This window comes from Podarcis raffonei, chromosome 10 (assembly GCF_027172205.1).
Source record: "Podarcis raffonei isolate rPodRaf1 chromosome 10, rPodRaf1.pri, whole genome shotgun sequence".
In the NCBI taxonomy this organism is placed as follows: Eukaryota; Metazoa; Chordata; class Lepidosauria; order Squamata; family Lacertidae; genus Podarcis; species Podarcis raffonei.
The window spans coordinates 2,928,931-2,954,235 of NC_070611.1; the positions used below are offsets into that span (position 1 = coordinate 2,928,931).

The window sequence follows — 25,305 nt, forward strand, 5'->3', positions numbered from 1 at the left end:
AGCTCTTACTGTCAGGAAGTTCTTCCTAATGTTTAGGTGGAATCTTCTTTCTTGTAGTTTGGAACCATTGCTCCGTGTCCGCTTCTCTGGAGCAGCAGAAAACAACCTTTCTCCCTCCTCTATGTGACATCCTTTTATATATTTGAACATGGCTATCGTATCACCCTTTAACCTCCTCTTCTCCAGGCTAAACATGCCCAGCTTCAGAAACAGGTCCCATCCTGGGTATCCAGAGCTTCAAGAGAAATACATGGCTTCCATATTGTTCATGTGAATTCAGTTTTGCTACTCCAATGCTACACATCAGGAAGGGCTTGGCCTTCTAGCAGATTCCCGGAAAACAAACAGGTTCCCCTTTCTTAGCCTCCGTAGAACTGACAGATGGTCTACATTTCTTAAGTTCCAACCACCACAATGGTTTGCAACTCCCCACAATTATTTTACAACTTCCTTGGCTTCTTAGCCAATAGAAGGTCTTTCATGCACTAAGCATGGTTGCGAAACACACAGACAAAACACATTAATATAATCATTAATAAGCTGCTTTCCGTCCCATTGCACACTAAGCCCAAGGCAACATAAAATGAAGCTTAAAATGCACCCATAGGGTTAAAAATGTGCTTCAGTTAAACTTTAGTCTAGCAACATACATTGGCTGCTTAGATAATTTAAGTTTCCACACTAAGCAAAAAAGCCCCAAAGAAACCCAAAAATGATGCTGATTTTTCATACACAAAAACCCCATTTCGTAATAATATCCTGGCAAGCAGCTTAGTTGAACCACCCCCGCTGCGAGGCTGACTCCACCACCACCTGCGATGCAAGCAAAATAAACAATTCTGGCTCACCTTACATAATTTGTTAAAATGTGGCATTTGTAAAGTGTGCATTTCCGTGCAAAGAGCATTTCACACAAATGCCACATTTGAGTTTAGGAAGGTTTCAGTAGGAGAAAACCCAGACTTACCAATTCCCTGACAGCTGACACTCTTTTTAAGGGCTGTTACAAGTGAGGGAGGAAACACCCTGTGCTAGACATCTGAACGCCTTCCTTTCCCTTGCCGCGCTTTGCATAACTTCCCTGCTGGGTGAGGTGCCCTCTGCATTAGGCTGCCCTATTTGACTTTTTCTCCCAATGAGAGCAGGTGGTTTAATCAAATATTGTTTTGCCATACACCTCCTTGCACATCAGGGGAACAGGCAAACACCATTCAGAGCAGGCATAGGCAAACTCGGCCCTCCGGATGTTTTTGGGACTACAACTCCCACCATCCCTGACCACTGGTCCTGTTAGCTAGGGATCATGGGAGTTGTATGCCAAAAACATCTGGGGGGCCAAGTTTGCCTATGCCTGATTCAGAGGATCCCTCCCTGCATTTGTGGTGTTCAGGAGTCCTGATGTTGCCGAAACAGCATCAGCCACCCACATGCTAGGCAGGGGCCCAAGATTTGCAGATCTACCAAAAAACATGAACTTTAAAAAGCTAATTGAGGGTGCACCCCAAGAATAGCCCAATGAGGACTGAGCATGCTCAGTAGCCACAGATTGCTGATTGACAGGGGAGGTTTGGGGGAGCGGAAAGCTGCATAAGAGAGGGAGGGTTTTTTTAGTAACCAGCCATGACGGACGGCTCAAAACCTGAGCAAGGAACATGTCACACGGCAAAACTGTGTGACTAGTTGCGAGCAACGTGAAACAATTACCCTGTATTAATTAGCATTGTCATAAGTGCTTCACAACTGTCCTCAAGACACACTATTAGGGTGGGTTCAATTTTTCAACTTCCAAAAATGAGAGGTGCTAAAAAGTTGTAACGTGACCTGAGAATTCAAAAGATATTTGCACTAAATTACTATACTGTAATTTAGCTTTGCTAGGTACCGTATTTTTCACTCTATAACACGCACCCGACCATAACACGCACGTAGTTTTTAGAGGAGGAAAATCCGTAGGCATGCCACCCGTAGGCATTCCCTTCATAACACGCACAGACATTTCCCCTTACTTTTTAGGAGGAAAAAAGTGAGTGTTATGGTGCAAAAAATACGGTAAGTAAAATGTGTGTAAAATTGCACTGAAATCATTAAAAATGACTGCCAAGTGCTTGTGGTTATATATTAACAACAACAACAACAACAACAACAACAACAACAATTACTATTTAGCATTACCTGACATTTTCAGAAGGTAAAAATAAAAATCTTTGGTGTTTTCCAAAAGAAATTTATGTGCTTCTTCATCAAATGTAGAACTACCAAGCTAAATGTTGTCCAGTCACAAAAATAACAGCCCACTTGAACTCCTCACACCCAAAAACATATTTTTAAGACTGAAGAAATTTGCAAGAATTAAGTTCCACCTCCTAGTCGTGGGTCCGTCTCCTCCTCCTCTAGATATTGTTGGTGGGATGCAGAATGGGGACTTCTACTTCTCTTCAAGGTGAGGACTTCCTCAGCTTTTTAAGTGAGCTCAGAACCACCATGTCTGCAGTGCAAATGCCTCAGGGGGCTTTCAACACGGCAGCATTTGTGCGCTTTGTCTCCTTTGCCCACCCTGGAACTTTCCTAAGGCGCTTTGGAGAGAGGTGTTGTTGTAACACACACACTTTGCATCCTGTTCTGACCCTGACTAAGCCCGTGAAGGCAGCCCATCGCGGAAGTGACTAAGAGGAAGCAAACCTGTTTCCCAACCTAAAGTCACAGGGTTGGTCATGCCTCACTCTAGTAAAAAGGGTTTGAAGGGCAAAGAGGACATGGCAGGGCACGTCCCAGACTGGGGCGGGGAGGGTTGTAATCCTGGCATCCCAAGAGCACTAAAGAAAAAGGGCTCTGTTTGGGCGAAAGATGTTGCTGCATCCAAACCTCAGGCTCACACTGGCTTGGATAGGTTGCTGGCTTGTGCCATTCCTCCCCCTCTGCTCCCCTCCACACTTCAATTTAATCTGTAATTTCCTCTTCTTTGTTACTTAGATCTGTACCGGAAAACTATGGTTTGTGCTTGCCCTCTCCAAACCACTGTGCGAGCCTGAGGCCTGGATGCAAGCATGTCTCTCCCACAATTGGTACAGATGTAAGCAAGTAATAATGAAGAGGAAGTAACCCATTGAATTGAAGAGTGAAGGGGAGTGGGGGGCGGGTAATGGCACAAGCCTGCGACACAGTCCCAGTTCCTTAAACCACAGTTCCACGGTTCCGAGGATTCAGAATGCTGCCTCTGAACCGACCCACTGTCTCATCATTATCCAGAAAGGAGCTGGAAACAGGCAGAAGCACAATGCAAACTGGAAGTTAAGAGGAGGTTTCCAGTGTTCTAAAAGAACTACTGGAAACAAAGGTGTCAGGACACATTTACGGCTATTAAAATTTGACACATTATGGACACTTTGCAAAATAAGCAACACTTTATTCTTCTCTAAAATTAACTTCATCAGAACACCTTTCATTTCATTCACATCATTCATAAGAAATATCTGAAAAAAGGCACACTTAGGGATATTTTGTCACCTTTCTAATGAATTAAATACCATTATTTTTTGTGTTTAACTGTACATACTCTGATCACAGTATATTTAAAGTTTAATGGCTTTAAAATCTCCAGCATTCTCAATGGAGAAAACTCTGAATTACACATTTGCTTTCTGATATCCTCTGTAGCCGTAGCATCTGTAAGGGAAAGATTACAAACACACAGCAAGGGGCATTTCTAATTACTTTAGCCCTTTATGAACCACTGACATGTAAAATATCTGCAGAGGCTAATGGGGAAATTCTTTCTGAACCATCTCGGGAGATGCTCAACCGATGACGGGGCAGAGCTTTCACAGGCTGGAACTTTTCCAGCTTTGATGGCTTAAACAGTTCCCACAGTCAGATGTCCCTGGAGGTTTGTGGGTTCCAATGTCTCCATGGGAGAATCCTTCCCTTTCTCACCAGGAAATAAGACCACCACACCAACATTTGCTGCTGACCTTCGCATTGGGCAGTGGCTGCTCATATCACTCTCATACCACGGAAAACAGAAATAGCCCTTTCTCCCTCCCGAGGGCACATGGGACCTCTCAACATGAGTGCGCAGTCTTTTTGTGTGCATCTTTTTGTCCAGACGTGAGCTGGTGCATCGCAGTTGCTGGGGAACGCAGGAGGGGAGAGTTGTGAGAACGGGAGGCTGGCCTAGCGGAGCCTTTGGCCGGGTCCAGCAGGGCTCTCCTTCGGAGCCCAAGGCATTATGGCCCCAAAAGGTTTTTGCGCTAGGTCTTCCTCGGGAATCATTTAAGGGAAATAATTTAATTGTTAATCATCCACAACAGCTACTAGATTGCTCCCCCTTCCAAATGTTATATTAAAAGGACTTCAGACCTTCATCAAGTGAACAATTCCAGGATGGGATACATAAAACCCATTTCCCGATTCTGGCCATTTTAAGATGAAAAACAGAACCAAGATGAAAAACAGAACCAATTTCCTTCCAGTTTAGAAAAACCTCCTGGCACTGAGGTCACCTTTGCTCAGGCTGGTGCCCATTTGCAGCCTTTTTACACTAACCCAAAATCTACAGGAAAGACTCTGCGAACAGAGCGGAGTGTTGAGCTCAACTTTCAGAAGGCAGATTGGTCCATTTGAAGGTGCTGACCTTGCCAGTACTCAAGGGAAGAGACACAACTCACTCGATGGTTGGCTTATAAACTGAACATATTAACAGACTCCACCGAAAAGTGTGGCGTTTCGCGCTGCAACGCCCAAAGTGATGGTTCACACATCCAAGCAACACAAAAACGTCAGGTACGAAACAGGCACATGTGATCCGTATGTTTTTGTATTGTCTCAACTTTGGTTAACCAACTTTGGTTAGCCTACAGCTCAGGTCCCAAAACTCTGCTCTGCTCATTCAGGCGGTCTGCAGCATGACTGTAAAAATGCAATTAAAAACCAGACAGCATCTAGAGCAGTGCATTACAACTGTTACAACAGACAGAAAAATCATGAAATGCTCCACCAAGATCTCGGCAATTTGCAGTTGGTCAAGCAACAGTGATGTTGGGGAGCTCCTGACCTAAAGGCAGCAAAGAAACAAAATTAGTGTGCCTATACATGGGGAGTGAAGCCTCTTGCAACTCTAAAATGTGCTATCTGCTTCCAACCTTAAAAAAATCTAATTGTTCTTGGGCTCTGAAAACCAACATGGATTTGAATGAGTCCAGACATTTATTCCTGTCTCCTCACATAGTCCCCATTACACTTAGAAATTAACTGAAATCCATCTCTTTTTATCACCAACTTTAGGTAGCCTTGTATCAGCTGAAAGGTCTTTAATTCAATACTAGCTGCCTCTCTTTAGTATAATTAGACTATTTTGGAATAAACAAAAAAAGTATGCAGAATAAAGCAGCTCCAATTTATACATGTTGACAACCTACAGGGCATGCAATAAAAATGCGCTCTCTCTTGCACCCCTTTCCCCTCCTTCACATAAACGCAACCATAGCTTCCCAAGCGCAAGTTATTTGCACATGCAGGTTACTTTTGCAATGTTACACACATACCACAAGACTCCTTGAACTCAATGAGGCTTACTTCTGACCAACTATTTTAGAATTGCGCTGTGAGAAACTCATAAGCATCAAATCTTAACTCGGGATGGATAGATCGGCCGATTATGGGAAATGACAAGATGGCAATGCTGGAGCAACCATTCCTTCCTCCATGCATCTGGGACCCCATTCAGAGTTCATGGATGAAACAACGGAACAGCTCAGCGTGGCCACACCTGTGCCGTTATCTGCTTTATGGCCCTGACTATCTTTTCAAATGTTTTTAAAATCCAAAAGATGGAAGCTGCACACATAACACTTCGCATGAGCTTAATTAGGTTTCTCATTCACTTATCAAGCAAATGCTTTTCAATAGCGCTACAGGGCAGCAATTATTCAGGAAGCCATTCTCTATCAGGTCTAAACAAAATTTTAAAAATTCCTTCCAGTAGCACCTTAGAGACCAACTACCGTATTTTTCGCCCTATTGGGCGCACCGGCCCATAGGGCGCACCTAGTTTTTTTTCAGGGGGGGGGAATAAAGAAAAAAAATTATTCCCCCCCCCCAGGCACAGGGCTGGGGCGGGGAAAGCTCAGGCTTCCCCAGCCCCCAGAACAGGCTGCTATCCGCAAGCCTTGGGAGCCCGGCGGGAAGTCACGCCAGGCTCCCAACGCTTGCGGAGAGCTGCTCGAAGCCCAGGGTGCACCCCGCTGCGCTCCCCAGGTTTCGGGCTGCAGGCTCCTGTCCGCAAGCCTTAGGAGCCCCGCGGGAAGTCGCGCCGGGCTCCCAAGGGTTGCGGAGAGCTTCCTGAAGTCTGGAGAGCGAGAGGGGTCGGTGTGCACGGACCCCTCTCGCTCTCCAGGCTTCAGCGAAAGCCTGCATTCGCCCCATAGGACGCACACACATTTCCCCTTCCTTTTTGGAGGGGGAAAAGTGCGTCCTATAGGGTGAAAAATACGGTAAGTTTGTCATTGGTATGAGCTTTCATGTGCATGCACACTTCTTCAGAATAATATCTGAAGAAGAAGATCAGAAGAAGGTATCTGAAGAACTGTGCATGCACACGAAAGCTCATACCAATGACAAACTTAGTTGGTCTCTAAGGTGCTACTGAAAGGAATTTTTTTAATTTTGTTTCGACTACAGTAGACCAAGACAGCTACCTACCTGTAACTAGATCTATCAGGTCTGTGCAGCAAAGCAAGAAGATTAGCCTAAAATAGAGAGCAAATTGAAGACAGAGGGTTATATCTAACAGCCGTTGCCCAGCTGAAAACAAGGCAATTTGTCTTTCCTGCTGTAGCCTTCCTAATCCCAGGTTGAGGGACCCTCCAGAGCAGATGGGGAGTGGAGGAGAACAACCAAAAATTGCTTCCTTCTCCATTCCACCAATTAAAGCCCCACCATCATCTGAATGACACCACAATATAGATGCCAGATCCTCCCCACCTTCCTTCTCAGCGTCTGTAGTGTGTTACTTGCCAGAAAGCAGCCATAAACATCCAATCTGGCTGCTTATCTTCTCATCTTATCGGCTCGCCCAGTAGTTAATTTGTGTGTTTATAGAGTGTTTACAGAATCAGAAAAGTTTCTGAAGAGCTTCAGAAACCACCTTAAGGCAAAAACCTTGGAGCAAAATGCAAAGACAGGAAGTATAAATGAGAAAGAAAACACACAAGGTCCAATGAGAGCACACCTTCCAATAATTCAACTTTGCTTTCCTATAGATATGCTGCCCCACTTTTATTTAAAGGGAACCATTAATGTATTGCATTTAATAGACATAGCATTTCGTTGACAAAGTTTTCTGGTTTAAACACAACCGAGAGGCTTTAGCACTTGACGATGCAAGACTCCCAACTGACTGCAAGTGAAGATGTCCTCACGACAGACAGTCCTACCTGGCAGCTAAGCTTAGGAACATGTCGTTCTGACGACTGATATGCGTGGGCAGCAAAACTAGTAACTAGTTTATGGGCTTGCAACAAATGAAATAAAACTATTATAGTCTAGACAGTAAATGAACTTTACTGAAGTCTAGGTTTTCGGATGCAAGGGTGTAGGAAGATAAGGAATCCCACACCAGATCATATTTGAGACGGGGGCATTTGGATAGGGCAGAATGTTGAGATCTAACCAATGCCAGATTTTTAAAGCCATCCTCATTCTGCCACCTCCTCCTTACAACCAGGTTTACGTTTTCTGTACTCAGAATAGTATTCCAATAAAAATTCAATAGGTAAGACCTATGTCTGTCTGTTGGATCTCAAGATTAACACAGAGTAGCTCAAAGTATTGCTTGCAACGTGTTAGAGTACAAAAAGAAAAGGAAAACAAATGCTCACCAAAATAAGCAATCCTACCCCACTTACCTGGGAGTAAAGCCAACTGAATTCAAGTAGGACTTACTTCTGAGTGGATGCTGTTACTCAGTGATTGCAAGCAGCATTTCAGCAGGGACCTTGTTGCAATCAGAGACCACAATGCCCAGTGTCATCTTAGTGGGCACTTTGATGCAGAGACCTCTCTGACTTATAAGCCTCTGATCCGGGTCTCCCAGGCAAAGGGAGAGGCTGCCTTGAAAGCCAAGTGTTCCTTTCATCCTGTCTGGAATAGGGGTGAATGGAAGTACATGAGGCAGCAAGATTCAGCCAGGGGAATTATTGATCTCTGGGAAGAACACGAACAGACGCAGAATGCAAGTCCTTCACGAATACTCAGGAGAAAAACATACATCACACATTCCTTAGAAGAAACACACACAAAATGGGCATTTCCAAATGATTTCTTATCATGCAAAAGGTACATTCAAGAATGGGCAAAGTACAAGGTTAACACTGTGCACGTGAAGGAAGGCGAATAGAGAGAATGAACAGGGGAGCAGGATTGCAGCTACAAGCCTACACTGCACCAGTGGTGTGTCTGCCTGCACATGCGCACTCACACACTCTGAGCACAAGTGCATTCCTGAGAAAAGAGCACTGGCTCGTGTAATGTGGCCCAGAAGGCCCTTTATTTCACTATGAGTACATTACACAAAAATCAATAGTGATGTGGTTCAACAGCCAAAGACTGCGGAGAACAAAAAGGTCAGGACAGGCAGGAAAGGAGACTGATGACTTCCCCAGGGAGAGGAGAAGGGTGTCCCCCTCTCGTGGCCTCCCCATAATCCTCCACCAACAACGAGACACAAAAGGGTTTCTCACCCAAGTCAGACTCATATAGATGTTTAAGGCATCTTGGGCCTAGGTGGTCCGACAACTTGCTATGGCCCGGCTCACACATGCTAGACCACAGACCGTGGTTTGCTGACAAACTATGCGGTAGCCATGCGTTGTCCCATGCATGATCAAACAAACTATAGCTTGTTTCCTCGAAGTTTGTTTTGTTTTCCAGCTAGTCTTATAGTTTCTTGAGCGTCCAGAGTAGGCTGGTCAAACTAGCCATCACGAAGAACGGCTGCTGGATTCACATGTAGTGCTAAGCCATAGTTCAGACAAAACCAATGGTGATAAGTCAGCAACAAATGGCAACATCTGATTTTGTTTTGTTGGCAGCGAAGAAACCCAGTTAAGCTGCCTAGTAAAGTTCACACATAACACTAAGTCACTGGGTTCTACTGGCACGAGAGACTAGGTCTTGCTCAGGCATGTTGAGAAGGAAGTGGGAGAACACCCAACCATTTTCACAAGGCACAAAGGCTTGTGAAAATACAGCTTACAGTCAAGGCTTTCAGCTAACAGGCAAGGACTTTTCTGTCCACTTTTTAAAAGGGCATTTCTTTGCATCACTTAACTTTGTTGCGCTTCATAATTTCTGTTGTAATGGATATCAGCTATTTTCTTTGAATTTTCCATTAGTCAAGTGCTGGGCTGTATCCATTCAATTTCAGTGCCAGAAAATCAGGTCAAAGGAATATGAATTATTTACATACGAACACTTAAAATAAGCATAACTTAAATATATCTAACAGCATAGGGCACTCAGTCCCTTCTGCAGCCCCATAAGCTGAAGAATAAAGTATTACCAATGGCCCCAATGCCTTCTCCTATATCCTCCACACAAATATATTCAGTTTATGTCTTGTGGAAAATACAATCCTTCCAATACACATAAAATCCAGAACTGACAAAAAAATTAATTATTCTGTTTTTTGAATGGGATTTACTGTGAAGACCAGTGGAGAAGAGGACAAAGGAGCATGCCCACTCTACAATCCATCCTGGAATTTCTCCAGACAATCCATTATTGCTGGTCTTTCAATACTCCTTGATCTGTGTTTACAAACAGGCTGCAACATGCCCAAAGCAGCAGATCATACCAGCGTAGGCCAGCATGCTTTGGGTGCTTTCGCCTCAGTCTGCCGATCTATGGAACAGGCCACAGCATGGGAGAGGCAGGAAGAAGGTCCACAGTAGACCTGCAGGTCCTCCTGCTCCTGTATAGGAGTGCAAGCCCCAACCCAACCTGCCTGGGCCAGTTAATACTGCAAGCTGATCACCCAGGCGGTCGTCTAATGATCCCAAAAGCAAAGTCACTTGAGCGGAGAGTTCCGGTGTAGAACCTCCTCTTTCAATTACATCAGGACAAGTTGTGTGTAAACTGTATGAACTACAGCACTTCACAACTAAGCCTTGAAAACTGGTTCCAACAGATGCTTCTGTTAATCCACCATTCAACAGATGATGGAAGGGAATGTGCAAATTATTTGAATGGACAAGTGTCCCCAATTTTTATACAGCCTTTGCAGCCAGCCCAAGATCTCCGCTCACGGACACTCGCCTGACAGCACGCTGAGCTTCAAAGCTGCTGAGACTTCCTGTGGGAAGGAGCTGGTCCTCCTGCCTGGCTTCCATGGGGGCAGAGAGGCTCCTTCCTACGCAACTAAGCTTCATCCCCACCAGAGAGAAAGAGATGCTAAGTCAGGGCAACCTTGGTCAACTATGGTGATAAGAGGTGATAAGACCGATGGCCTGCAATTGACATTTGAGGTGATTGAAATACATGAAACTTTGACAATGCAGTCCAGGGGTGACAAACAAGTGTGGATCCTTCCAATATAGGGCCGGTGTGTGAGAGAGACACATGTCCTTTTCCTTTCACACATTTGGGAAAAATTTAATTCTGCAAGCCCACCTCTTGCCAGGACAATGCATTTCCCTTTTGCTGAAAGCACACTGGTTTAAAAAATAATAATCAAGAGAATGAAGTCTACATCACAGACACCCCCAATTTTGGTCTGTTACTTCCCAGCAGGACATACCACAGCTGGGGGTTTGATTTTTCCTTCCACCTTCGGGGAAAAAGGCACCAGAGTCATGGAAGGAAGCTTATATTACACTTATACCGAAAACAGAGTCTGAGAAGACACAGCTTAAGAATTACCGCCCCATATCTTTGCTTAATGTGGACTATAAAATCTTTGCAGACATTTTGGCTAAGAGACTAAAAAAGGTATTAGTAGAAGAAATTCATAAAGACCAAGCTGGCTTTCTCCCGGGTAGACACTTGTCTGATAACACGAGGAACATAATTAACATTTTAGAAAAGTTACAAGTGAATATTAATACCAAAGCAGTCTTGATATTTGTGGACGCGGAGAAAGCTTTTGACAACATTTCTTGGAGTTTTATGAAGAAAAATTTACAGGGGATGGGGGTTGGTCAAGGTTTTGAAAATGGTATAGGTGCAATTTATTCAGAACAAAAGGCTAAATTAATTGTGAATAATGTGGTGACGGAAGAATTTAAGATAGAGAAAGGAACACGACAAGGTTGCCCAATCTCTCCATTGCTTTTTATATCGGTCCTGGAGGTTCTTCTAAACATGATTAGAAGGGACCAAACAGTTAAAGGTACACAAGTTGGAGCTAAACAGTACAAACTGAAAGCATTTGCTGACGATTTGGTATTGACACTACAGGAGCCAGAATCTAGTACCAAAAGAGTACTGGAATTGATTCAAGAATTCAGACAAGTAGCGGGATTTAAGTTGAATAAGATGAAAACTAAAGTCTTAGAGAAAAATCTAACAGTGATGGAGAGAGAAAGGTTTCAGAAGGAGACAGGGTTAACACTGGTTAAGAAAGTGAAATACCTAGGGGTTAATATGACTGCCAAGAATGTGAATCTGTTTAAGGATAACTATGAAAAATGTTGGATGGAAGTGAAAAAGGATCTAGAAATATGGTCAAACCTGAAGTTATCATTGCTAGGCCGAATTGCTGCGATAAAGATGAATGTATTGCCAAGGATGTTGTTTTTGTTTCAAACATTGCAAATATTAGATAAAATTGAGTGTTTCAAGAAGTGGCAGAGAGATATCTCTAGATTTGTCTGGCAGGGCAAGAAACCTCGAATAAAATTTAAGATATTAACCGACGCTAAGGAAAGAGGTGAATTTGCCCTGCCAGACTTAAAACTTTATTATGAATCGGCCGCTTTTTGCTGGCTGAGAGAATGGATGCTTCTTGAGAACACTGATGTGTTGGATTTAGAAGGTTTTAACAACGTTTTTGGGTGGCATGCATATTTGTGGTATGATAAGGTCAAAGCACATAAAGCGTTTAAAAACCATATTGTCAGAAAAGCACTGTTTAATGGATAAGGTATAAGGATTTGCTTGAAAATAAAACCCCAAGGTGGCTGTCACCAATGGAAGCGAAGGCACAGAAAAAACTCAATATGGAGGCCAAATGGCCGAAATATTGGGAAATTTTGGAACAAGAGGGAGACAGATTAAAACTGCAGAGTTTTGAAAAATTAAAAAAATAGAGTGCGAGATTGGCTTCACTATTATCAAATAATGGAGGCATATAATTTGGATAAAAAAATTGGCTTCCAGGTGGAAAAATCAAAATTGGAAACAGAACTGTTAGACTCCAAAACTAAGAATTTGTCAAGAATGTATAACTTGCTGTTGAAATGGAGCACTCAGGATGAAACGGTGAAATCTGTTATGATTAAATGGGCACAAGATGTTGGACACAACATTATGATGGCTGACTGGGAACAGTTACGGACCACAGGTATGAAGTTCACGGCATGTAATGCCCTAAGAGAGAATATAATGAAAATGATATACAGATGGTACATGACACCAGTCAAGCTTGCGAAAATTTATCACTTGCCCGATAATAAATGTTGGAAATGTAAAGAGACTGAAGGTACATTCTTTCACCTTTGGTGGACATGCCCAAGGATCAAGGCTTTCTGGGAGATGATCTATAACGAAATGAAAAAGGTATTTTAATATACCTTTCTGAAGAAACCAGAGGCCTTTCTCCTGGGCATGGTCGGCCAATTGGTGCTAAAGAAGGACAGAACTTTCTTTATGTACGCCACAACAGCAGCAAGAATACTTATTGCAAAGCATTGGAAGACACAAGATTTACCCACGCTGGAAGAATGGCAGGTGAAGGTGATGGACTATATGGAACTGGCGGAAATGACTGGCAGAATCCGAGACCAGGGAGAAGAGTCGGTGGAGGAAGATTGGAAGAAATTCAAAGTTTATTTACAGAAGCATTGTAAGATTAATGAATGTTAGAATGATGTTGGAATGAATTCATGTGATTTTAGCAGAAATGTCACGAAGATTTAGAAAAAACAGACTGTTAATTGGTGAAAGGAGGGAAAGTAAACTTATATTAATATCAAGATAAATTTATAGGACAAAAATTTGAAAAGAGGGAAAGGATTTGCTGAAATGGATAACTGACTTAGAATACGAAAAAGAGAGGTGTGAGGAGGTCAGGGAAATAAGCTAATGAAAGAAAACAAATGGGAAGAGTTGCTGTATTTTTTCCTTGACTTTTCTTTTTGTTTAATGGATTTTAATTCTTTGTTTTTTCTTTTTGATCTTTCTTTTTTCTATTTCACCTTTTTTGTTTAAAAGGATGTTTTTCTTGATGTTTCTTTTTGTATTTTTAAAAACTTTAATAAATATCTTATAAAAAAAAAAGATTTTTCCTTCCACCTTCAACCAACAGCAATTTCCTTCCACCTTCAACCAAGAGGGAACACAAGCACCTTTTGTGTTTTAAAAGGGCTGTGCACATATCTAAAGACAAAACTCTCTCCTCTCTGAGCACCCTGCTTTGTATGACACACACACCCTCCTCCCACCTTGTTTTGACAGGAAAACCACCACATTTGTTTCCTGTTTCTCAAAGCCAAGCAGAAGCGGCCCAGAATTTCCTTACCATCTATGTAACTGTTGATCTATGTATAATTCTTGAAGGTGGGTCAATTAATGTTATCTTGCCATTGTGGCTTATTTCTTTATTTCCTTTCTAGGCTGGGGAACGCTTCAGCAGCAAGAAAAACAATCTAGTGCAACGGTTTGCACAAAAAGGAAAGCAGAAAAAAGGAACATTTGCCATGCCAGCAGACAGACAGCAGCAGTTACCAGAGGACTCAAGGAGGTGCTGCAAATCAATGCAGTTGACAATGGAACTAGAGGAAGAACGAGTCCCCCCACCCCACCCCACGCTGACCCAAGAGGTTTCCCACCACACTTGTAACACAGTTCACAATCCCACCCACACTCCTCAGGCTGCATCTCAGCCGGTCAGGCCACGGTATCTCCCTCCCTCTTCCCCAGTGAGGGCAACACAAGCTTGGGTCAGCATTCCTCGGTCCTTTTGCTTGTGGGGGCAGAATCATAGAATTGTAGAGTTGGAAGGGAGCGCAAGGGTCATCTAGTCCAACGCCCAACATGGGGGGGAAAGAGGGTCCCAATAAATGAGAGTTTGAACATGATGTTCCATTCTTAGGGTGGGAGTGGAAGAAATCACAGTCCAAGCCAAGGTTTAAAACACTCCAGGAAGTCCTGTGTATCTGCAGTACTTTGCCTTATCACCAATCCCAGGAAGCTATGTATGGTCTGCCCACCACCAGATAGCCCCATTCCCTCATTTCTTGACCATTAATTTCTGCAAACTCTTCTTGTTTCATCTCTCCTCTAGACTGGCAGCAAAGCAAAAACACACACAAAACAGGAAGATCAATCTAAAGGTAAAGATTTATATATTTCAGGCGTATTTGATTGCTGAGTTTGGAATACAATCATTAAGGACCATCTGCACTTGGTGTTTGGGACAGAGCAGGGACTCATCCTCCTCACTCTGCCTGCCTGAATGAGCCAGTGTCTCTGCCTTGGTGCCAAGGACTCAGCTGTTCCAGTTCCCATCATAAATGTGTCCATAGCTTCAACTTGTTCACTGGGCACAGGAAAAGCACATCACAAGAGTACAGATAGAGCTTCACTCGTTGTTAGCTGGCAATTCGTGCACAAATCAAGGTGGTGGCTCCCGCCTTTATATCTCAAAAAATGGCTTTAGGCCTTGGTTGACCAGGTGGGGTAACCCCTCATAAGACATTCTTTGCCCATACACTTGGAGCGGGTCTCCTAACTTACCCTGGTACCTCAATTTGCAGAGGTTACCGTGATGTCGACAAAGAGCCAAGGCCTCTCTGTGACGGGACCTCTTCGTGGAAGTTCTTCATTAGGCACCTTCATTGCTAGTTTTTAGCCACATAAACAAGCCAGATTGCTAGAAAGGTTTATTTCACTGCAAAGCCCATCATGTGCCTGTTGAAATTATTGTAGACTTCATTGTTTTATGGCTGTCAATGTTAATGTTATTATAGACTTTGTTATTTTATGACTGTCAATATTTCAATTTTTACAACTGTTTTTATGCTACAAGTCTCCTTCAGGACCTGTAATAATTGGCCAAACAACAGGATGTAAGCTATCAAAACAGATATGATGCTTACGTATTTGGAGAGTTGGGCAAACAATGATCTAGTAAGTCCGCAACTTAGGCGCAATTAACTTGTGCACATTCAGCTTTACATGCTTGGCAATAAAACATATAAAAAATTTAAGGGGAGGCAGTCCAGAAAAAAAGGCATCGGCAATCCCACCCAATGTGTTTTGACTACACGCAATTTTGACTTCAGGTGCAATCCCTGGAACATAACCCCTGTGGAAGTTGAGCAGCGCGCAGGCTTTCTGAAGACGCAAGCACTTCGCTGTAACCCTGAGAAGGCATCTCAGCAACATAAGAAGCTCCTTAACCCAAGTCAGACCCACCGCTCCATCTAGCCGAGTTTTCTACAGCAACTGGCAATGCTCTCCAGGCTTCCCGACAGGGAGTCTTTCCCAGCCCCACTTGGAGAAGCCAGGGACTGAACCGCGGTCCTGCATGCTCAAAGCTCCACCCCACCACTGAGCTATGGTCCTTCCTTAACACAGAGCTATTTGCATTTTTAAAATTAAATTCTACTCAATGCATCACTAAGGTTTTTGTGGATTTTTTGCACTCAACAATACCAGGCAACACCATTCATATTTTTGAGACACAATGGAATGTGCCTCCAGGGGTGAAGTCAAACCTCTCCGTTAGCAGTGCCAAAGTGACCTCCCCAGAGAGCAAGCCTGGGCGTTGTGCCAGGAGGTCCTGGGCTGCCCAGACGATACAACCCCTCTCTCTTTTGGCCTCACTGATGTGATCCAAAGGAAAGCAGAGCAAGACATTCGACACCAGCTTTGCTGCAGGAGTTGCCAGAAAGAGGCGTGCAAGGCACCATCTAACCATATTGAGGACCCCACTCCAGATTTGTGTGGGGTTTACTCCTGAGCCTTTTCTTCTCCTGAAGATATCCCGCAAGGCAGTGGCACTTTAGGGTCAGAGTTTTCCTTCTCATTGGCAAGCCTGCCCTTCACTTCCCTCTACAGCACATGCAGAAACTGCCTTCTTGAGTACTGGACCCACAACTGGTCTCGTCCATTCCATCCTCCAGAGTCTGTCTTCTCATAAGAAAATCTAAAAATATATTGGATGGATGGCACTGCCTGGACATTTAGCAGCCCTACTATGTGTATTGAATTGCTCAAGGCTGCAAGAGGAGATTGTTCACCAGTACTATTTCACACACATTTTGTATTTTTAACATCTATCAGGTATACTGGGCACGTCAACTGGGAGTTTGGAAGCCAGATTAGTTGGTTCTCAATGTCTATCTCTCTGCACTGTAATGGAAATTCTTACATCTCAAGTGAAGAACTCCCCATTCACCTCACAACAGCTTTGCATACCAATATACTGTTGGCTATACGAAGGTGTTCCGGTTTCTCCAGGCCACCCCCAACTCAAAAGTATTCTGCTCTCTGAAGGGCTCTGCTGTACCTGCAAAGGCCCTGGATGGCAAGGATCTCCTGAGCACAGGAAAATTGCACCACAGCTTTAGCCTCGCTTTTCCTTTGCCAGCAAACTTCCTCTAAATATCAGCTGAATGTATTTGTTCATTTCAGACTTGAGGCTTCTTTATTACTATTTATTAGCCCTCCCTTCATGGTAAGGATCCCAGGGCAAGTTAAAAACCCACAAACAATCAAACATATTAATTAATATTACTGATCAGTCATTTACTGCAATAGTTTTAAGCAGCTGTATTTATAACCATTTTACAAAAAGGAACAAGAAAGGCTGTGACTGAGGATACTTGTGCTACCTTTTAAAAAGCATATGTAAAAACTATTGCATTAAAAACGACACCAATATTTGAATACCAGACAAATGCAGGTGGCGCCATGGTCTAATCCACTGTGTCTCTCAGGCTTGCTGATCAGAAGGTCAGCAGTTTGAATCCCCACGACGGGGTGAGTTCCTGTTGCTGTGTCCCCGCTCCTGCCAACCTAGCAATTCAAAAGCATGCCAGTGCAAGTAGATAAATAGGTACCACTGCGACAGGAAGGTAAACAGTGTTTCCGTGTGCTCTGGCTTCTGTCATGGTGTTCTGTTGCGCCAGAAGCATTTTCTCCTGCTGGCCACATGACCCAGAAAGCTGTCTGTGGACAAACGTCGGCTCCCTTGGCCTGAAAGCGAGATGAGCGCTACAACCCCATAGTCGCCTTTGACTGGACTTAACCATCCAGGGGTCCTTTACCTTTAAGCTTTACAAGTCCTTTTGCTTTCAAGAGCTCTTGGCTCCACTGGACTTCTTGTGCCGCCTTTAGACTCCAAACTTCTGGGCACAAATGGCATAGTTATCAAATGTAGGAAGCAAGCAGAACTCAAACTCTTTAATGTGGGGAAATGTTAACTCATCTCAACTTCCAAGCTGGCCCCAATGTTGCCTTGGACCTTTAAAGAAATTCACTATTTAATTTTGAAAAGGGAGAAAAGGGAGTTACAAAATACCTTCCTGGGAGTGGTGGGAGAGTGTTAAGTACATATGTTATCAGCCTACTTTCCTGTTCGTTTTCTCCTAAAATTTTGTTGATAACATGGGTGATAGAGAGATTCTGTCCAAATCTTTAAAGAGCAAAGCAAGTCTTGATATCCTGCAACTTTTCTTCCAAGATAAAATTTCTCCACACACCACACTCCAAGGGCTGAATAAGGTAATCACACAATTTCTCCCTTGTTTTTGGTGGGGGGAGGCAGAGAAGGGAAGAGGCGATGACCACCATCATTTAGTATGATGCAGACAAGCTACAGTGAGGTTTGGGCTCCTGTGCTCCCCTCCCCTTCATCACTCTGCATAGGATCTCAGCAGCTTTGGTTAACCACAGTGAAGGATCTGGTCAACATGCTAAACTGTGGTTAACATTAACTTTGTTTTTTTCAAGCAGGACAGCTTCATAACCCATGAATTGAAGTTGGCTTGTTCAAAACAAACCATAGTTCAGATAAACTACAGTTTATGGTTAGGTTAACACAGCAAGTTTCAATCTAAACTAGAAGGCCAAGCGTATGAACTTCTCGCAACTGTGCTGAAAAAGAGAGAAACATAGGAGTCCGAGGCTCACCGCAGCCCAGTCACATGCCACTAAACTAGGGTCTTGTTTCATTATTATTTTTGGGGGGGGTCAGCATTCAGTCAATCCCATTTGACATCAGCAGCTGCTAAACAGAACCCCAAGCTTCAACTCAGCCTTATTTGCATGCTTGGCAAACAATACTTTAAGGTGGGGTTTCTCCGATTTCCTTACCCCAGGAGTCTTCTCGAAAGGCTAAAAGACTACTGAGGCCCACCAATCACAAAATGTTGACACAGGACATCCCATTTTAGGCAGATTTTGTTTCAAGGGCAAAGACTTTTCCTTATCTCTCTGTATCTCCTTGCTGCTCTCTGCAAACTGCCTGTTTCTTCCATCCCCGTCTTCCTCCTAGTCTGAAGCCTATGGCAAGGAGGCCATTACATGATACACAGCTGATTAATTTCTTCTTTCATACCCGCATTAAGATGCACAAAGAGAAACTCAATCAATAAAAGAAAGCCCAATAGCCAATCTGATTAATCCCTCCCTTACTCCCAAGTTTATTATCAGTAAAACGACGAACCATCTCTCTCTTTCTAAATTTCCTTCCTGCATCTTATCTTCCTCACAGAAGGGAGGAGATGCTTTCTGGCTCAGCGGAGGGCCTGGCAGGAGAGGAGGAAGACCACAGCATTTGGGGCGGGGGGGGGGCAGGAACTTCTCCTTTTCCTCTCCTTCAAGATCTGTCACAACTCTCCAGCCTCCCTCCTTTCCTCACTCAGGTGGCTAAATTTCCTCACTTCCTCTCCCCCACCCCGTTTTTTGCTTGCTGCAGCCTCACATTCGCCTCTTCCTCTTACCAAATCTCCCGTCCCACAAGTGCCTCGCAGGGAGCTGCTGGCGGCCTCAGTCCAAGCAAAACACTGCAGCATGACCTGGGCGGTGTGGCTCGTGCCCCGTTTGCCCCTTTCCTCCAGTGCAGAATTCCCCATTCCCACGTCTCCCATCCACCCGCAGCCTCTAGGCTGGATAGCAGGCAGCAGGAATCTTCTCCATGGCAGGCACTCTGTTCTAAGCCCTCCAGCTACCAGCACTTGACAAAAGGTTATGGGCTCTGCAGGACTCACTAGAGTAAGACGGATAGAGGCCACCTTTCAAGGAGTATCGCTACGACAATGCACTGGACTCCCCCCAAGAACAGTATTGATCAGAAAAGGAATGACTAGATTTTCCCACTGAAATTACAGGCACCAACAGGCTACCATGGCAATGCTATAGCAACCTGGCTGTGGTTACCTGGAACAATGATTATGCAGACATGTTTCTAAAGGTGTGCCTAAAACGCGCTGGTTTTGCATAACTGGCTCTTGAAATTCTTCAGCAGAGAGGGCAAACTGGCCCCAGAGCCTTATCTGATGTGACAGCCAGCAACCCAGTTTCGTCCTGTGGATGATACCCAATGTTAAAGAACCGACAAGCCCAAACCAAGCTCTTTGGGGGGCCTGGATTGAAGACCTGGGACAACAGCAAAATAGGCAAAGACAAAGCAACTAAGAGAATAAACCTAACCTACAGAAGACTCTCTCCACTACCTTCTAAAACACACTGAGAAGAATGTGTCGTCATGCTGCTGTGCCTACCTATAACTCCATCTTAACAAGAAGGAAGTCAAGAGAACATGTGGGATACTCAGGTTTTACTTTACTGAGAAGTGAAGTCAACACTGGAATTCAAGTTTCCTCTCTCTGATGGTAATAGGAAGAGAGTCCTGGGCTTACGAATTTTATTTATTACATTTCTAGCCCAACTTTCTTCCAAGGGGCTCAAGGCAGTGCCTGTAGGACCCACACAATGTTATCCTTACGGTCACCTTGCCAGAGAGGGTGAGCCAGGCCCCTTCTCTCAGCCGACAGTTCGAACAGAGAACTTCATGGCCGAACTTGTCTTCCCAGGCCTGGTCAGAAACTCTGACTACTACACCAAGCTGCAATCATGTCTTTCCACGATGCTTGTTCCACACACAATATATGGGCCAAGTGGAACATCTTCATCAAAGATCTCAGGGTGATTCACAGAATAAAAAAACTGCCCCCTCTGAAGGCTCCATTAGTCTCGTCTGTTTGGTGGCAGAAGCCACCTTGTTGTTTGTAAACATTAGCTGTCCCAAAATGGAGGAAAACGAAAACAAAAAGGTGGCCATGGAGAGACTTCTTTTCCCCACTTTTATCATGTATTGATTTAGTATTTACCCCTGAACTTTCCTTCTGTCTTCAAAGCCAAGACACAGCTCACAGACCCGTCGTCACCTGGCTTCCCCTCCGCCTCCTGCCACCAAATGTCGAAGGAGGGTCTCAGCACTGGCCTACTTTTCAGGGCTGGCATAAGCACTAGCAAGAAGCACCTGTGGGTCCAAATTCAGGGAGTAAATGACTCCCAAGCTAAGATTGCTTTCCATGTTTGAAGAAGACACAGAAGAGACAAAAAGAGCTTGTGTTTTTTATGCAGCTAGATTGCTCATTACACAATTTGGAAAAACTCTACAGATGCCATAGACAGTTGGAACAGGAAGCTCTGGAAGAGGGCAGCAGAGAAACTTACCCACCAGATGCACATGATCAAAGGCCAGTGAAACCAGAACCACATTTCCCTGTTTGGAATGACTTTATCGCTTACACTGTGAAAAATACTAAAAACAAGTTCTACCACCATCACTTAAAAATTATGTTTCAGTTTGGAAATGTTTAATATTGGGAAAGGTACCAAACAACTTATGAAGACGTGGGTTAATGTGCATCAGTTGATATTTGTGGAACCTGCATTATAACTGGCCAATCTTGGCTACATCGAGAGGAAACTGGAAGAGGCTTGTCTTTCCAAACAAACAAACAAACAAAATGCATTTTGCTGCAGAATTGTTCCCCATTTATAGTTTTTTACTGTAAAGTCCTTAATAAAAAGGAATGCAAAGACAGCACTACCTAAACACAGAACTATTTCATAAAACTAGTCACTGCAAAATAATCTCAATTGCAGCAATTCAAAGTTGAGTGTGTTTGTGGTTGCAATCTGCCTGCAGGGCAGCAGGAGCACAGGCTGTCAGGAGGAGATGGACGCATTTGAATGAACGGAGGCAAGGGAACAAACATTCATTTGTTATTTTTTATAAGATATTTATTGAGATTTTACAAAAAAATAGACAAAAGTTTACAAAGAAAAATAAAAGAAAAATACATAAAAGAAAAATACAATAATCATAAAAGTAAAAACACATACTTAAAAGAAAAGGAAAAAAAATTGAAAAGAAAAATAGATCCATCTTTATGCCTTTTGCTTCATTTACTAGTTTCTTTGACTTCCACCCGCCTCCCCTTTTTGTATTCCCATTTAGCTAATCAATTCAGCAAATCCTTGGCCTATTTTCTTTATCTTAACTCTTTATCTTGACATATTTATAAATGAATATTTTCATCCTTTGTCAATCTATATTTAACATATTCTTTTTAACTTTGTTGCTAACACCTCTTATTTTCAATCCAACGTCAAATTAACATTCTATAACTTTACAATATTTCTGCAAATAGTCCTTAAATTTCTTCCAATCTTCTTCCACCGACTCTTCTCCCAGGTCACGGATTCTGCCAGTCATTTCAGCCAGTTCCATGCAATCCATCAACTTCATCTGCCATTCTTCCAGAGTGGGTAGCTCTTGCGTCCATTCATTTGTTATTTTTTGAAAGATGGTGATAAGATAAAGATCAATGTAACTTTTTAATGTGCTGAGCTTTTTGTGGTGAACCTCTTCTAACCTAGTTTGTTTGGTGCCTATTCTATCACTCCCAAAACACCTGCATGAGCTCAGGACCATGAGCCCCATGTGGTCACTCTGTACCAGCAGATGCCCGTCTTGACACCCTGCCTTCAATATTGTGATTTTTATTAATTTTCAGCAGGACAAAGGACAGTAAGCAAATATGAGGTCACAGGGCTATTGTACAGAAAGGGCACTCTATGAATGGATGGCTGTGTCATTCCAAAACCAAACCTTCTAACTGAAGGAGTGGACTTCAGTGGTGACACTGAGGGACCCATGCATCATCCCACATCTGCTGGCACAGAATGACTACAATACTTATAAAACCAGTGCCTTTAGCCAGAACCAAGGCCTGGTACTCACTGCAGGTGTGTGGGTGTGGGTGTGGCTGTGTTTGCACGCTACGGCTGGGGGGGGCTCACATTCAAAAGGAAAACAGCTGGAACGTTAAATGCTAGATGTTGGGGACCAGGATGGAGAACCTTCTCCCTGGTTTGCAGCTATGCAGGGTATTATTTGAATAGAGACATTCTTCTAGATCAGGCCAAGGGACCATTCTAGACACACCTGCTCATCTCCCCATGGCCAGCCAGGCACCCATGGAAAGCCCACAGGCAGGGCTTCTTCCTACCTGTGATTCTCAGCCTGCTGCCTGACAGGGGAGCTACTCCATAGCCTTATCCTCCACGGAAGGGAGTCTGAAGTGGTGCAGCCCAGGTCGAGGCTTGCTGCCTTAAGGAGAACTGCACCAAGGAGTTTATTTATTGGTGGAAGAGTTGTAGGCAGGAAGGAAGAAGCAACAAGCTGGCAGGGGGAGGGGCAGGGGCACAGCCAGCATTCCTGACAGGTGTCTGAAACACGATTGGCCAGTTAGTTAAGTATTTTTGTTTGTTTACTTGATGGGGGGAGCAGCTGCCCCCCCTGCCAAGGGGGGCGTTTGCCTGAAGGGGGGCTTTGAGGGAACTCTTTATCTGTATCAGCAGGCATGCATGTGGCAGGGACTCCAGTCCTGAGGGTAAAAGGTAGACTCCTTTTTCACTGCAGGAGTGTCCCCAAGTGCCACTTGTAACCCGCACACACAGAACTTAATTTAAGTGTGTGTTTATATATATAATTTGTATACTGCCCTTCATCTGAAGATCTCAGGACAGCATAAAAATACAAGATAAAACACAAAATACATAATAAAAACAAGAACAAAAGCAAAACAAAATAATGCCCCATCATGGCAGCCACTTTGTTCTACGAGGAAGAAATAAAGGCACGCAGTGGGGGACACCATAAATTTGCTGCCTACCCACTGTGACTCCAGCCATCAAGAATCAAACACGCTCCTATAGTCACAGTCCCATCCCAAGCCAAGTACGTCTTGTCCAAAACTGTGCTTTTTCATAACAGCTTCCAAGCAACCTCATTTTGAGGTCAACCTCTGCAGATTTGTAGTCAATGTCCAAGAAGAGCTGAAGCAGGGCAAGAAGGAGAAATCTTGCGTTGAGGAGAACCAGGCACAAACTCCCCACTCAGCCATGAAGCTCAGAGGGATGTGTTTGGCCCCTTTCCTCTTAACTTAAATCTAACTCACAGAAGTTTTGCAGGCGTAAAATGCAATGGTGCCAGGACTACAAGGAGTCTGCTGGATCCGGCCAAGGGCTCATCTAGTCCAGCATCCTGTTCTCACAGTGGCTGACCAGATGCTTGGGGAAAACCTGCAAGCAGGACCCGAAGGCATGAGCTGCCTCCGCCTCTGCTGTGGTTTCCAGCATCTGGGATTCAGGAGCATCACCACCTGACTGGGGAGGAAGAGCAGAGCCAGCCTGCTAGGCAAGATTTCTTGCATGCCATTCTTGAGTTCATTGCAGGGTGCAAAATGCAACACATAATTTAGCCCGCAAGCCTCCTTTCTTTTCCCAGCTGCTGCTTCACTAAGAAATTTCCTTTCAAAGGTCCTTTCCTGCCTTTGTTGACCATCCTCTCTTTTGCTGCGGCTGCGCAAGGTACACTGAACCCGGCTCTGTAAGACAATACTGCTCTCTGACTCCTCTGCCAAGCGCTGGACACCTTATATGCATGATACTAAAAATAAAAACAGAAGAAACACACCTTCACCTAAGTCAGCCCAACTATTCCAAGGGCAGATTAGACAGTGTGCATATAGAGCAAAAACTATGTATTGACAAATATTTAATAGTCACTTCAGACAATTTTAGGCTGTCATGCAAACGGCTTGCCACAAAATGCTCACTTCTCAGCATGGCCAAAAGTATTTGGAACAGCAACAAACAGGTTGCTTTTTGCTCTTTTGAACTTACCAGTACAACAGGTGTTGCTGCAGGCAAAGCCCTCTAGAGTTAGTGGCTCCTGAAGCAGCGAAAATATTCAGGATGAACCCATGTTAACCAGCTCCAGCACTTGTCAGTTAGGAAGGAAGAGGCACAGTTAAAAGTTACAAGAAGTCAGAGGGGGTGGGAGATCAAGAAGATTCAATGGGCCAATCAAGTGACTGCACATCACAATTTCAACCTCCTGCAACCCCCAACTGAAAGAGAAGCACAGGAGTTTCCCCTACGGGTTGCTTCCAACTTGCCTCCACGTCTGCTGCAGTTCCCTTCCTTGTGGCCCAGCAGCTGCTTCTACCAACCTTCCTTTGCATTCTTTAAATGCCCCCAGGCAAAGGCGGCCTGGGGGTGTAAGTGCCACCAAAGTACTCAAATACTTTAGATAAACCCACAATAGCAATACTGGACTTCCCAGGCTCAGCAAGTGAAGCAGCTAACATCACTTCTTGGAGAACAGAGACAGACCCAGACAGAAATGATCCTTATTATTTGGTTTTTACAGAGAAGGGTTGAGGGGACTTCCAAAGAGAAACAAATGGTACGTGAGATACTTGCAAGAATTTACATGACTACTCATGATTTAAGACCACATTTTCTGGTTTTGAGAAGCGAGATAACTAGGTATGGGGAGGCGCGACAGATTTATAAAATTACGTATTAGCGGTTTGGAGAAAAAAGCTTTTCCCTCCCTTCTCAGTTGTAGAACTCCTACTCCCCTCAATAAAATTTACTGGAAGCGGGTTCAGAAACTGCAAAAGAAGAGTTTCCTCTTCACAAAACTAATTTATGGGAAACACTGCAAAGGAGACGTGTGCAGAAAAGTTTTTTTAAGCAGATTTGAGGAACGGGGGGGGG

At 43.9% G+C, this 25,305-nt stretch overlaps 1 protein-coding gene across 1 annotated transcript in view; it reads right to left on the reverse strand.

Moving 5' to 3' along the window:
• Positions 1–24,537, reverse strand: part of FAM107B (family with sequence similarity 107 member B) — a 55,071-nt gene extending 30,534 nt beyond the window's left edge. Inside the window, exon 1 of the mRNA XM_053406103.1 lies at positions 24,424–24,537. The gene's annotated coding sequence lies outside the window, so the exon portion shown is untranslated. The remainder of the gene's footprint in view (positions 1–24,423) is intronic.
• Between the last annotated feature and the right edge of the window lie 768 nt (positions 24,538–25,305).